Source organism: Triturus cristatus, chromosome 11, assembly GCF_964204655.1.
Source record: "Triturus cristatus chromosome 11, aTriCri1.1, whole genome shotgun sequence".
NCBI classification, from domain to species: domain Eukaryota; kingdom Metazoa; phylum Chordata; class Amphibia; order Caudata; family Salamandridae; genus Triturus; species Triturus cristatus.
In genome coordinates this window covers 114,741,336-114,756,068 of record NC_140594.1, presented here as the reverse complement: position 1 = coordinate 114,756,068, position 14,733 = coordinate 114,741,336, and the positions used below count along the sequence as shown (strand labels likewise).

At 50.3% G+C, this 14,733-nt stretch overlaps 1 protein-coding gene across 16 annotated transcripts in view; it reads left to right on the top strand.

The window, feature by feature from the left end:
* GGT1 (gamma-glutamyltransferase 1) overlaps window positions 1-14,733 on the top strand; it is a 655,664-nt gene that overhangs the window by 450,158 nt on the left and 190,773 nt on the right. For 3 of the 16 annotated variants that reach the window (XM_085636059.1, XM_085636055.1, XM_085636049.1), the window contains exon 1: window positions 7,891-8,026. The exons of 8 other annotated variants lie outside the window; for them this stretch is intronic. The gene's annotated coding sequence lies outside the window, so the exon portion shown is untranslated. Of the gene's footprint in view, window positions 1-7,890; window positions 8,027-14,733 lie in introns of those variants that run through there. 5 more of the 16 variants (XM_085636054.1, XM_085636052.1, XM_085636060.1 and 2 more) reach the window with 3 other exon arrangements.

Below are 14,733 nucleotides of genomic sequence, written 5' to 3'. Positions count from 1 at the left end.
CCAAAGTGTCATATAGGGTTAGAATGCTTTGATCGTGCCGAAGATGAACTGTGTGAAGATGAGTGGGGTATTAAGAGTGGAAACAAGTCTGTTCCTCCCAAAATGTGAAGAGAAAGAATTATTGAATCAGCTCATCAAGTGCATAAGGGCAGGGGCGTGACACAGGCCCCTGCAGTGCAGGGGATGATCCCCAAGCTCCAGGGGGCCCCCTCAGCACAGCACTTCGGCCAGAGAGCTCCTGATAGAGTCCGGAGGGGGCCCATCCACGTACCTCACAGGGGGGGCCCCATCAATTTTCGTTACTCCACTGCATAAGGGGTAGCGTAGAACAAGAGGAGGGTTAGTGAGTGTAAATGAGTGAGAGTGAGTCCGAATGAGTGAATGTAAGTGAGCGAGACTGAGAATGTGGTGGTTATGCTTGCATGTCTTTGGTCGGCTTGGGCATACTGAAAGTATTTCTTAGCTTATAGAGACTTATGTGGCAAAATAGCTGTGCCGGCATACTGGAAGCAATTCTTAGCATACCGGGCCCCTGTGACAAAATACTGGTGCTAGCATGTTGGAGGGAATATCTGGTGTAAGGGGGCACAACAGTGGCATATGGGGGGCTATTGTGATGAAATGCTGGTCCTGACATTTTAGGGATTTTTTTTTACCCAAGGGTTAACCGTGCTATACAGTTGGCATTAATGGCAGAATTCTGGCACTGGCATTATGTATGTGATTTTTGGCAAGAGATGGGATCCTTGGCATATGAAGGGGTGGGGGTGGCATGACACAATGCTGACCAAGACTCAATGAAGATATTTTTTTTTTACATATGTGTTCCCCATAGCACATTTCGAAAAAATGTGGTTCATTGGCTTGGCACATCGTGCAGGGACATAAATATTTAATGAGTGCTGTTTCAGAGGCTATAGAGGTTTTTTTTACCTATTTCATGTGCAAAATGTACTTTAAAATGCCCTATTTTAACCCAATATTTTAAAACATGTTCTCGGTTTGAGAACCCCTCTACACACTCCCTCGAGGAGGTCCGCCTCATTTGCTTCACTCGTTACAATTCAGGGCAAGGATTGTTGCCCATCACTTTCAAAGATCATGTCGGTCCATACTATATGTGGTATCTAAAATAGACATTTCTCTATGTGTTATTTTTACATGAATCATGCAGTTATTATTGAACATCAGTTATGGCAATGATTGTGATATCCTTAGGTGTAGAGTCATGTGACATCACTTCCTGGAAAGAAAATGTGTCAACGGTCATATGATGTAATCACAAGAGGAACTCCACAGTGTGTGGAGGGGGGAACGAGAGGCGCGGGGTTCTAGGAGCTAGCGGCCTCCATTACAAATATTAATCACAGAAAGCTGCTCCTAGAGTAGTGTGACCCTACTACAGTTCTAGAATTGTTGTGAATTGGGACATCTCACAAAAAGTGACGGACTGGCCTCACACACCACCTGGTGTCATGCTTCATCATCGGCCAGTCCTCGCCCTCCAAAACCTTCGTTTGATGGAGGGCGGGCATACACCTGGAGACAGGGATGCACTTCTAAACTAAAGAGTGGGGGCCCGTGGGGTGGAACGTGAGGTTAAAAATCATTATAGTTACCAGAAAAATTATTTATTGTGACCAATAACTATATGATAATAAAAACAAAAGGACGGTGAGTGGGGTATTTAGTGTACCCTAGCCGTCTTGTGCAAGGTCGACATGTTTCTGCCTAGTTGGCCCGAGTGGGTCCAGGGCATTCATCAGGACCTAGAGTTACAAAATGGTGCTCCGTTCTTACCAACAGGTAGCAAGAAAGTACCACTGCGCGGGTGTGGCGGGGGCCACACTCCACTACCTAATTGGCTTCCAGCTGTCAAGCCTATAGGGGAAAGTGAACAATCAAATGTAAAGAAAAAAACTGTAGAAAAAGGGTCAAGATATGAAAACATTAAATGGAAAGATACACGCATGCGTAATACCTTACGGTGAGTGACTGATCACGTGACATGTGCCACTCTATGTGAGTACACAAACATATCGAGAGTCAAAAAGTGCTCTCGTAAGGCTTACCCTAATTGGAACAACTACTTGCCACATGGGGGGAAGGGAGGAGACACTCCTGTTCAATCTAAAGGGAGAGAAGGAAAATATAATAGTCAACAGACTATAAGTGCCCAGAGTATGGACCCTTGCAAGCCTGCACGCAGGAAAAAAACACAATCATTCATACTGTAACCCACCAGAGGGGTTAAGTTACGTAGTATTAGCATTCATACTCTTACTGTCTGAGGCGGGGTGTCCCGTGTTCAGCCTATGGTGTTGCTCCTCGTCCTCCCGAATGTGGGAGTGAGACCGCGGGGTCGAGTTTAAATAGTGTGCTTGATGGTTAGATTAGAATCAGCCTGATGTAATTGCGGCTATGAAGAAGTTCCTGGTGCGTTACTTCCAGAGTCCGGAGTGAGCGTGAAGGGGATGCATGCAGCGCGGTGCCTGGTTGTGCAATGGCCGTTGGAAATGGCCAATCAAATCGTCCCGGCTGCAACGTGAGCCCAAATAAGGGTGGCGAGTCAGCGAACCCGCCCACGGAAGTCGTCACGTGTGAGCGTGCGCGTCCTGAGTTGTCTGGGAAACGCAAAGGTGACGTAGTGAAAGTAAACAACGACACGTACTACGAAGCCCAGTCGAGGGTGTGGAAGTGGGCGTGGGCCAACATGCAAAGCCCGTAGTGCTTGTAGAGACGGGGAGAGCGTAGGGGGTTGTCAAGGTGATGTGAGGATTGCGTGATGCAACGGTAGTGATCCGCAACAGACCCCCTACAACACTCAGAGCTAAAGTTGCCTACAACTTGGTTAAATATGAAAGAGCGACTCAAAGATGGGGGGGAGGAACCAAAAAGCCACAGAGACGTGCGTGGAGTTAGTGTGTTGTCGAGCAGCTTCTGTCTCTCGGTTTTTGTGCTTAAGAGTAAGGGGGGACAAGGGGCGATATTACCAAGCCCTAGAGGCGCAATGGGAGACAGATGAAGGGGGGGTCGGTTATCGTAGCCATAGAAGGTATTACCAAGGGTATGGTACAATGGACAATGGCACAGAGGGGAGGCCAGGTTCCAGTCAAAGACGGTAGATGTACATAGGTAGATAGATTATCTATGCAGTTGAAGCCATGGGATGTCGTCGTTAAGGCCCTTCTCGTGGGATCGCAGGCGGAATACCCAACGTTGTTCTTTAATATGAAGGGCTTTAGAGAGGTCAAATCTGCTTCTGTTCATGACTTCGAGGATGGTCCAACGGAGGTCAGTGTCTTTATGGTGTTTTTCCAAAAAGTGGCGTGTGAGTTTTGTATTCGTTTTTTTGCATCTTATGGTGCTGCAATGTTCATTGATGCGTACCTTGATTTTTCTGGTTGTCATGCCCACGTACTGGAGATCACAGGGGCATGTTAGAAGGTAAACAACATTCTCAGTATTGCAATTGCTAAATTTGCGGAGTTTCCACGGTTTACCTGTGCCTATGTTGACTTCTTTGGTGTTGGTAGTAAGCTTGCAGGAAGTGCATCCACCGCACGTGAAGTGTCCCATCACTCGTGGTTGATCCCAAAGCCTCTGTTGTTCCGTGCCCTCTGTGGTTGGCATGGTGGCGTGAACAAGTTGGTCTCGCAGGTTTTTGTTCCGTTTAAAAGCAAAAAGTGGGGGGTCCCACTGTTTTCCGGCGCTGTTCAGGATGTTCCATCTTTTCTTGATTATCTTCTGTACTGTGTTTGAAACAGGGGTGAATGTTGTAACACATACTGTTCTTTCAGTGTTCTCCTTTGTTATATCCTCCAGAAGTGCTTCCCTAGGGTTGTTCCTTGCTCGTTTCTTAGACTTACGTACCATTTCTTTGGGGTAGTGGCGAGCAACAAGTCTTTTCTCAAGGTGGGATGCTTGTTCTTCGTATGTGGAGATATCAGAGCAGTTCCTTCTAACTCGAAGGAATTGTCCAACCGGGAGGTTCTGTCTCAGGGCCTTGGGGTGGTAGCTCTCGTAGAGTAGAAGACTATTTCTGTCGGTGGGATATAACAAAGGAGAACACTGAAAGAACAGTATGTGTTACAACATTCACTCCTGTTTCAAACACAGTACAGAAGATAATCAAGAAAAGATGGAACATCCTGAACAGCGCCGGAAAACAGTGGGACCCCCCACTTTTTGCTTTTAAACGGAACAAAAACCTGCGAGACCAACTTGTTCACGCCACCATGCCAACCACAGAGGTCACGGAACAACAGAGGCTTTGGGATCAACCACGAGTGATGGGACACTTCACGTGCGGTGGATGCACTTCCTGCAAGCTTACTACCAACACCAAAGAAGTCAACATAGGCACAGGTAAACCGTGGCAACTCCGCAAATTTAGCAATTGCAATACTGAGAATGTTGTTTACCTTCTAACATGCCCCTGTGATCTCCAGTACGTGGGCATGACAACCAGAAAAATCAAGGTACGCATCAATGAACATTGCAGCACCATAAGATGCAAAAAAACGAATACAAAACTCACACGCCACTTTTTGGAAAAACACCATAAAGACACTGACCTCCGTTGGACCATCCTCGAAGTCATGAACAGAAGCAGATTTGACCTCTCTAAAGCCCTTCATATTAAAGAACAACGTTGGGTATTCCGCCTGCGATCCCACGAGAAGGGCCTTAACGACGACATCCCATGGCTTCAACTGCATAGATAATCTATCTACCTATGTACATCTACCGTCTTTGACTGGAACCTGGCCTCCCCTCTGTGCCATTGTCCATTGTACCATACCCTTGGTAATACCTTCTATGGCTACGATAACCGACCCCCCCTTCATCTGTCTCCCATTGCGCCTCTAGGGCTTGGTAATATCGCCCCTTGTCCCCCCTTACTCTTAAGCACAAAAACCGAGAGACAGAAGCTGCTCGACAACACACTAACTCCACGCACGTCTCTGTGGCTTTTTGGTTCCTCCCCCCCATCTTTGAGTCGCTCTTTCATATTTAACCAAGTTGTAGGCAACTTTAGCTCTGAGTGTTGTAGGGGGTCTGTTGCGGATCACTACCGTTGCATCACGCAATCCTCACATCACCTTGACAACCCCCTACGCTCTCCCCGTCTCTACAAGCACTACGGGCTTTGCATGTTGGCCCACGCCCACTTCCACACCCTCGACTGGGCTTCGTAGTACGTGTCGTTGTTTACTTTCACTACGTCACCTTTGCGTTTCCCAGACAACTCAGGACGCGCACGCTCACACGTGACGACTTCCGTGGGCGGGTTCGCTGACTCGCCACCCTTATTTGGGCTCACGTTGCAGCCGGGACGATTTGATTGGCCATTTCCAACGGCCATTGCACAACCAGGCACCGCGCTGCATGCATCCCCTTCACGCTCACTCCGGACTCTGGAAGTAACGCACCAGGAACTTCTTCATAGCCGCAATTACATCAGGCTGATTCTAATCTAACCATCAAGCACACTATTTAAACTCGACCCCGCGGTCTCACTCCCACATTCGGGAGGACGAGGAGCAACACCATAGGCTGAACACGGGACACCCCGCCTCAGACAGTAAGAGTATGAATGCTAATACTACGTAACTTAACCCCTCTGGTGGGTTACAGTATGAATGATTGTGTTTTTTTCCTGCGTGCAGGCTTGCAAGGGTCCATACTCTGGGCACTTATAGTCTGTTGACTATTATATTTTCCTTCTCTCCCTTTAGATTGAACAGGAGTGTCTCCTCCCTTCCCCCCATGTGGCAAGTAGTTGTTCCAATTAGGGTAAGCCTTACGAGAGCACTTTTTGACTCTCGATATGTTTGTGTACTCACATAGAGTGGCACATGTCACGTGATTAGTCACTCACCGTAAGGTATTACGCATGCGTGTATCTTTCCATTTAATGTTTTCATATCTTGACCCTTTTTCTACAGTTTTTTTCTTTACATTTGATTGTTCACTTTCCCCTATAGGCTTGACAGCTGGAAGCCAATTAGGTAGTGGAGTGTGGCCCCCGCCACACCCGCGCAGTGGTACTTTCTTGCTACCTGTTGGTAAGAACGGAGCCCCATTTTGTAACTCTAGGTTCTGATGAATGCCCTGGACCCGCTCGGGCCAACTAGGCAGAAACATGTCGACCTTGCACAAGACGGCTAGGGGACACTAAATACCCCACTCACCGTCCTTTTGTTTTTATTATCATATAGTTATTGGTCACAATAAATAATTTTTCTGGTAACTATAATGATTTTTATCCTCACGTTCCACCCCACGGGCCCCCACTCTTTAGTTTAGAAGTGCATCCCTGTCTCCAGGTGTATGCCCGCCCTCCATCAAACGAAGGTTTTGGAGGGCGAGGACTGGCCGATGATGAAGCATGACACCAGGTGGTGTGTGAGGCCAGTCCGTCACTTTTTGTGAGATGTCCCAACTCACAACAATTCTAGAACTGTAGTAGGGTCACACTACTCTAGGAGCAGCTTTCTGTGATTAATAACGGTCATATGATGTCACATCCTGTAGTGTCATTAAGTCAGTGGGTGTGTGATGTCACTTCCGCTACCCCAGGCATTTTGCTGACTTGACTCCCATGTCCCCCTGTAGGGTTTATCTGCCGTGGGGATGGGGTGGTCTGTGGAAGCCAGCCTGTACCTTTGCCCTGAGCGCTTGCTCGAAGGAAGATGCATACCGGTTGAATCCACCCAGCATTCTCACATGCAGTTCCGGGTTACCACATAGGCAAAGTAGGCCCCGGCCTATGGGCCCCACTCCATTTATGGGCCCCGCGACAATGGATCAAAAAAATATTGATTTGATCTTGAAAGAAAATTACAATAAAGCTTTCTTAAACTGTTTCCAAAAGATAGGAAAAAAAATAATCAACTCAAAGAAACCAAAACTCTACATTAAAGACTCCAATGAGTAAGAAGTCTTGCAAATGGTAGACTCCAAGATATCCGGAAAGATTTCACCACAAACAAATTGAGGAAAGTGATAATTTAAAGTTTTATGGGTTTTAAAAAAAAAATTAAAATGTTTAATAACATTAATAGTTGTTAATGTTTAGTTTTGTGCAATAAAAATGATTTATTTAAATTGTTGTTTGGTTAAATTAGAAACGTACCTGCGGGGGTGGGGTGGGGGTCGACTGCCTAGGGGGCTCCACAGGGTTTAATCCGACCCTGCTCTCATGCATAATTCTGAGTGCAGGAACACCAGGCCGGTTGTGACCAGGCAGAGCAACATCCAGTGTCCTAACCTGGCACATTGCACCGCCTAAATTGTAATAGGGCCCTTTATTTCACTTGTGCAGGGGCATGGCTATCAATAGTGCGGCGGGTGCAGTCGCACAGGAGTGTTAAGAGCCAACCTGGAACCTAATTAGTAGCTCTATTTTAAAATACAAAACCACCAGGGGATGGGGCCCAATTCCTTCCCTTGCATTTGGGTCCGCTGTGCCCTGTGCACATCACTGACTGTGCATTTCCAAATCGCTGGCCTCCCTTCGAGGAGCCACAAAAAGCTGTACTCGGAACCAATAATTGACGACAACCTATGCAGGACGATCCCCACTCCAGACCGCTCATTGACTGCTGACTCGTTAAAGATTCAGCTAAACCTTATGTGATGGTTTGAATCGGGTTTTTTTTTTACTCGGGGTCTCTGTTCCTCTCCCGGTGAGTCTTTCCTGGTTTCCCACCTCAGCATCCAGGGCTCTACAGCGCCTCGGAGCTGGCAGAGAGGTACTTGGCAGGCAGCGCTGGAACAGCCCGGCACACCGCGCCGTAGATTACCGCGGAATGCCGCTGCTCACCTGTTGCGTTTCCTCAGCCACGCCCCTCTGGCAAAAAGTAACCAGTTCTGAATCACGGCTTTAAATATGACGGAGCCAGGGAAGAGAGCGCGATGCGGGCAGACCCGGCCATTCACCTGGGAAGAGCGCAGAGTGGACGGTGCTGCACACCTGGGCGCTAGGAGTCACGGCAGCCTCGGCGTCCTCTCAGAAGAGGTAAGTGGCCAGTCTCCCCTCTGTCTTACCTTGTCATGGAACTGGAGCTGGTAGGATAGCTCCGTGGGTTAATGCGTCTGCTGCAGAAATCTTAGTGCAGCCCGTGTGCTTGCAGGTGCGTCTTGGGCGAGCGAAGATAGCCCAGTATTGCATGCCCCACCATTGAGTGGCAAAATCTCACCCAGCCGCAATATTGTGGCCAAAGTATCCACCACCATAATCTTGTGATGTAAGTACAGATTTAGTCTCCTTAACTATAATCCTTTTGAAGATGTGTGTACATGTGGAGATATGTATAGCACGTGCATACTCACCTGTGTATAGTTAGTTACCTTGACAATAATGTAGAGGACTGTGTTTTGGTACCAGTTCTCTGGCACAACAATAATTAATACTCGATTCTGTGGGGGAACGCCTAGCAGCCGGGGTGAAACGCTCCCTGCTGAGGTCTGCGGTGCGACCTGCTGCTGGGGTTTACCTCCCATTAGTGGTGAGTCTGCCAGGTAGTCAATCGGCGGCAGAAAAATGAGGACCAGTTTCCATTGGGTAGGAATATTTGTTCATAAAACAAAGGAAGTGCTTTGATAGGATTTCTCGGCATGAAAGCGCTTTGTTGGATACATTAGAAACCAGAATGATCCTTCTTGTTATAATTTCGCATTTTAAGCTTAACACGAGCGGCGATCATTATTATTAACAGCCAGTGTGTACATTATCATTTACATAGCGCAAATCCTCGTATTAGCATGGCTTCGGGGCGCCCTTCGCTAGTATGGCAAGGTGTTTCCAGAAGCCGCTTGTGTGGGTACAAGTCCATCCCTGGAGCAGTGCAGAGCTCAGCAGAAGCGTTAAATGTGCTGAGCGAAGCACTGCACCGGCAGGTAAGGGCAGGCGGGGGAGGGTGGCCACTGCCCCATGTCAGCCTGTCCTATTTCGGCCCAGGTGCATGCCAACCTGCCTGCCCCCCGCTCGCGGAGACTGTTGCCAGCCTAACCCCCGCGTGCACTAACCTCTGCTCGCCTGTCTCTTTAAAAAAAAAACATGTCCCCTGCATCCGCAAGCCGGCCCCCTGCATCCGCAAGCCGGCCCCCTGCATCCGCAAGCCGGCCCCCTGCATCCGCAAGCCGGCCCCCTGTATCCGAAGTAGAGGTGGGCGAACCACTGAAAGCTCGAGGCAGATGCCTGGCTCTCCTCGGGGTCCTCTTTGACCCTCGAGCCAAGTTCCCGCGCGGTTTCTGCCTCTGACCCTGTTGTAAAATCACGTGCCTAGAATTAGAGACAAGCAAACGGAGGGGTTTGGCCGGAGGACTGCTGGGTGGGGCCTGGACTCACTGGACTCATTATGTAACAAAGAAAGTACTTAGCCGTCACATTTTAGCGTGCTTGTTTGCTTTCTAACAGACCAAGAACTATCCCTGATTCGAATAGTCTTAAGTATTTATTAACTTATATTTTTAAGACTTTCTCTGCGCGTTCATTTCATTATTGGAGCATGTCATTCCATAAGACACACCACCTACCTTCACCAGTTCTTGACAAATATATACAAAACATACAGTTTACACAAACGATATTTACAAAAAAAAACATAAACAAAATTGCATTCTGGTTAAATCCAGTCCATATTCAAAGCAACAGCGGGGTGAATCTGCCTTACAACAATGTATCTCCACTGTAAGGGCTGTGGTCTACGGAGTGCGCATTTAGTGGTCTGCTAGGGCAAGACCTTGTGTATAACTCGCTCCCAACAGTCAAGAAATGTTCAATTCTTATTCTATCCCAGTAGCAGTCAACGCCGACGCGTTTCGACCCCCGTGTCAGTTATGGGGTTTTCCTCAGGGCCTTAGGACTGGATAAACTCTGTGGAGTCTTGTCTCTTGTTGATGGCAAAACTTTGTAAGATTGAGGTTTTGGATAGAAATACATTATTTTCCAGTTGGGATGCCTGTTTCAACCAATCCTGAGCGCGTCTGATGACCGGTCGCGGTGGTGCCGCTATTTCCCTTCGCTTCTAGCTGCACCATGAGCCCTGGGCCCGGGATGGCTCGTGTTGCGTGGCAGGCTTTCCCACTCTGTGCATGGGCATGGCTGATCGGAGTGTGGTGGTGCAGTGTTCTTGTGTCAGTTTAAAGCTCCATTTCAATGGCATTCAAGAATTCTTCTTTCCTTGCCGGCCTCAGTAAATCCTTCCGCTCGTTTCCTCCTGGCGGGGTGCACGAAATAAAAGAGGTGCAAATCTAGTGACTGAATTGAAAAATGTAAAACCAGAAGATATGAGATCAATCCCGGCTTCCCTGCTTGACCGAATTGTGCGATCCTAGGCGAATGTTTTTTTTCATCTAAAATTCGTTTTCTTCATAATCCCATATGGCAGCGCCTTGAGGTGAGTGAGCCGTGCGCAGTACAAACAGCTCCCGAGTTTGATTTAATGGACTATAATGTTGGTCCGTGTGTCATAAGAGTTGAGGCCACAAGCAGGGTTCACGTGACGAATGACTTGCCTTTTCTCGGTCACTAACGGCAATGTAGTCCGGGCGGAGGGGCATTAATGTCTCAAAGTTCATGTTAAAAACTAACATTTTTAACACACCTCTCAGAGTAGTGATAGAATCTGATGTACTAAGGTGAATCTCTTCCCTTTTTTAAAGAAACACACATTTCTGCATTTTGAGGAGTATTTATCACATTATTCTATGTTTGTCGCACAATTTGCATAGAAAACATTTACAGAGCTCTGACTCAGCTCTTCCTTGGCACTGTGCCCCCGGGTCCCAACTAGAACCGCTGCCAGGCTGCACCTTGCTGATCTGCCCCTGGTATTTCAAGGGGAGAACACTGCCAACTAGCTGGCCCCTAGCTAGCCTACACCGTGCATCCTAAACAGAGACCACTGACAGCCGGCCCCTAGCTAGCCTGCCCCATGCATCCTAAACAGAGACCGCAGACAGCCGGCCCCCAGCTAGCCTACCCCCTGCATCCTAAACAGAGACCACTGACAGCCAGACCCTAGCTAGCCTACCCCATGCATTCTAAACGGAGACCAATGACAGCCGGCCCCCAGCTAGACTACCCCCTGCATCCTAAACAGAGACCGCAGACAGCCGGCCCCCAGCTAGCCTACCCCCTGCATCCTAAACAGAGACCACAGACAGCCGGCCCCTAGCTACCCTACCCCATGCATCCTAAACAGAGACCATGACAGCCGGCCCCTAGCTAGCCTACCCCTGCATCCTAAACAGAGACCACAAACAGCTGGCCGCTAGCTAGCCTACACCATGCATCCTAAACAGAGACCAATGACAGCCAGCCCCTTGCTAGCCTACCCCTGCATCCTAAACAGAGACCACTGACAGCCGGCCCCTAGCTAGTCTACACCATGCATCCCAAACAGAGACCACAGACAGCCAGACCCTAGCTAGCCTACCCCCTGCATCCTAAACAGAGACCACTGACAGCTGGCCCCTAGCTATCCTACCCCATGCATCCTAAACAGAGACCACTGACAGCCGGCCCCTAGCTAGCCTACACCATGCATCCTAAACAGAGACCACAGACAGCCGGCCCCCAGCTAGACTACCCCCTGCATCCTAAACAGAGACCGCAGACAGCCGGCCCCCAGCTAGCCTACCCCCTGCATCCTAAACAGAGACCACAGACAGCCGGCCCCTAGCTACCCTACCCCATGCATCCTAAACAGAGACCATGACAGCCGGCCCCTAGCTAGCCTACCCCTGCATCCTAAACAGAGACCACAAACAGCTGGCTGCTAGCTAGCCTACACCATGCATCCTAAACAGAGACCACTGACAGCTGCCCCCTAGCTAGCCTACACCATGCATCCTAAACAGAGACCAATGACAGCCAGCCCCTTGCTAGCCTACCCCTGCATCCTAAACAGAGACCACTGACAGCCGGCCGCTAGCTAGTCTACACCATGCATCCTAAACAGAGACCACAGACAGCCAGACCCTAGCTAGCCTACCCCCTGCATCCTAAACAGAGACCACTGACAGCTGGCCCCTAGCTATCCTACCCCATGCATCCTAAACAGAGACCACTGACAGCCGGCCCCTAGCTAGCCTACACCATGCATCCTAAACAGAGACCACAGACAGCCGGCCCCTAGCTAGCCTACCCCTGCATCCTAAACAGAGACCACAAACAGCTGGCCCCTAGCTAGCCTGCCCCATGCATTCTAAACGGAGACCAATGACAGCCGGCCCCCAGCTAGACTACCCCCTGCATCCTAAACAGAGACCGCAGACAGCCGGCCCCCAGCTAGCCTACCCCCTGCATCCTAAACAGAGACCACAGACAGCCGGCCCCTAGCTACCCTACCCCATGCATCCTAAACAGAGACCATGACAGCCGGCCCCTAGCTAGCCTACCCCTGCATCCTAAACAGAGACCACAAACAGCTGGCCGCTAGCTAGCCTACACCATGCATCCTAAACAGAGACCACTGACAGCTGCCCCCTAGCTAGCCTACACCATGCATCCTAAACAGAGACCAATGACAGCCAGCCCCTTGCTAGCCTACCCCTGCATCCTAAACAGAGACCACTGACAGCCGGCCCCTAGCTAGTCTACACCATGCATCCTAAACAGAGACCACAGACAGCCAGACCCTAGCTAGCCTACCCCCTGCATCCTAAACAGAGACCACTGACAGCTGGCCCCTAGCTATCCTACCCCATGCATCCTAAACAGAGACCACTGACAGCCGGCCCCTAGCTAGCCTACACCATGCATCCTAAACAGAGACCACAGACAGCCGGCCCCCAGCTAGACTACCCCCTGCATCCTAAACAGAGACCGCAGACAGCCGGCCCCCAGCTAGCCTACCCCCTGCATCCTAAACAGAGACCACAGACAGCCGGCCCCTAGCTACCCTACCCCATGCATCCTAAACAGAGACCATGACAGCCGGCCCCTAGCTAGCCTACCCCTGCATCCTAAACAGAGACCACAAACAGCTGGCCGCTAGCTAGCCTACACCATGCATCCTAAACAGAGACCACTGACGGCTGCCCCCTAGCTAGCCTACACCATGCATCCTAAACAGAGACCAATGACAGCCAGCCCCTTGCTAGCCTACCCCTGCATCCTAAACAGAGACCACTGACAGCCGGCCCCTAGCTAGTCTACACCATGCATCCTAAACAGAGACCACAGACAGCCAGACCCTAGCTAGCCTACCCCCTGCATCCTAAACAGAGACCACTGACAGCTGGGTCCTAGCTATCCTACCCCATGCATCCTAAACAGAGACCACTGACAGCCGGCCCCTAGCTAGCCTACACCATGCATCCTAAACAGAGACCACAGACAGCCGGCCCCTAGCTAGCCTACCCCTGCATCCTAAACAGAGACCACAAACAGCTGGCCCCTAGCTAGCCTACACCATACATCCTAAACAGAGACCACTGACAGCCGGCCCCTAGCTAGCCTACCCCATGCATCCTAAACGGAGACCACTGACAGCCGGCCCCTAGCTAGTCTACACCATGCATCCTAAACAGAGACCGCAGACAGCCGGCCCCTAGCTAGCCTACCCCCTGCATCCTAAACAGAGACCAATGGAAGCTGGCCCCAAGGTAGCCTACACCATGCATCCTAAACAGAGACCACAGACAGCCGGACCCTTGCTAGCCTACCCCATGCATCCTAAACAGAGACCACAGACAGCCGGCCCCTAGCTAGCCAACACCATGCATCCTAAACAGAGACCACAGACAGCCAGACCCTAGCTAGCCTACCCCATGCATCCTAAACAGAGACCACAGACAGCCGGACCCTAGCTAGCCTACCCCATGCATCCTAAACAGAGACCACAGACAGCCGGCCCCAAGCTAGCCTACCCCCTGCATCCTAAACAGAGACCAATGACAGCTGGCCCCAAGCTATTTTTCCCCATGCATCCTAAACATAGACCACTGACAGCCGGCCCCTAGCTAGCCTACCCCATGCATCCTAAACAGAGACCGCAGACAGCCGGCCCCTAGCTAGCCTACCCCCTGCATCCTAAACAGAGACCAATGACAGCTGGCCCCAAGCTAGCCTACACCATGCATCCTAAACAGAGACCACAGACAGCTGGACCCTTGCCAGCCTACCCCCTGCATCCTAAACAGAGACCAATGACAGCCGGCCCCTAGCTAGCCTACCCCTTGCATCCTAAACAGAGACCACAGACAGCCAGACCCTAGCTAGCCTACCCCATGCATCCAAAACAGAGACCACTGACAGCCGGACCCTTGCTAGCCTACCCCATGCATCCTAAACAGAGACCACAGACAGTCGGCCCCTACCTATCCTACCCCATGCACCCTAAACAGAGACCACAGACAGCCGTCCCCTAGTTAGCCTACACCATGAATCCTAAACAGAGACCACAGACAGCCGGCCCCTAACTAGCCTACACCATGCATCCTAAACAGAGACCACTGACAGCCGGACCCTAGCTAGCCTACACCATGCATCCTAAACAGAGACCACAGACAGCCGGCTCCTTGCTAGCCTACCCCCCTGCATCCTAGGCAGAGAGCGCTGACAGCCGGGTCCTTGCTAGTCTACCCCGAGCATCCTAAGCAGAAAGCGCTGACAACTGGATCCTTGCTAGCCTACCCCCCTGCATCCTAGGCAGAGAGCGCTGACAGCCGACTCCTTGCTAGCCTACACCCCTGCATCCTAGGCAGAGAGTGCTG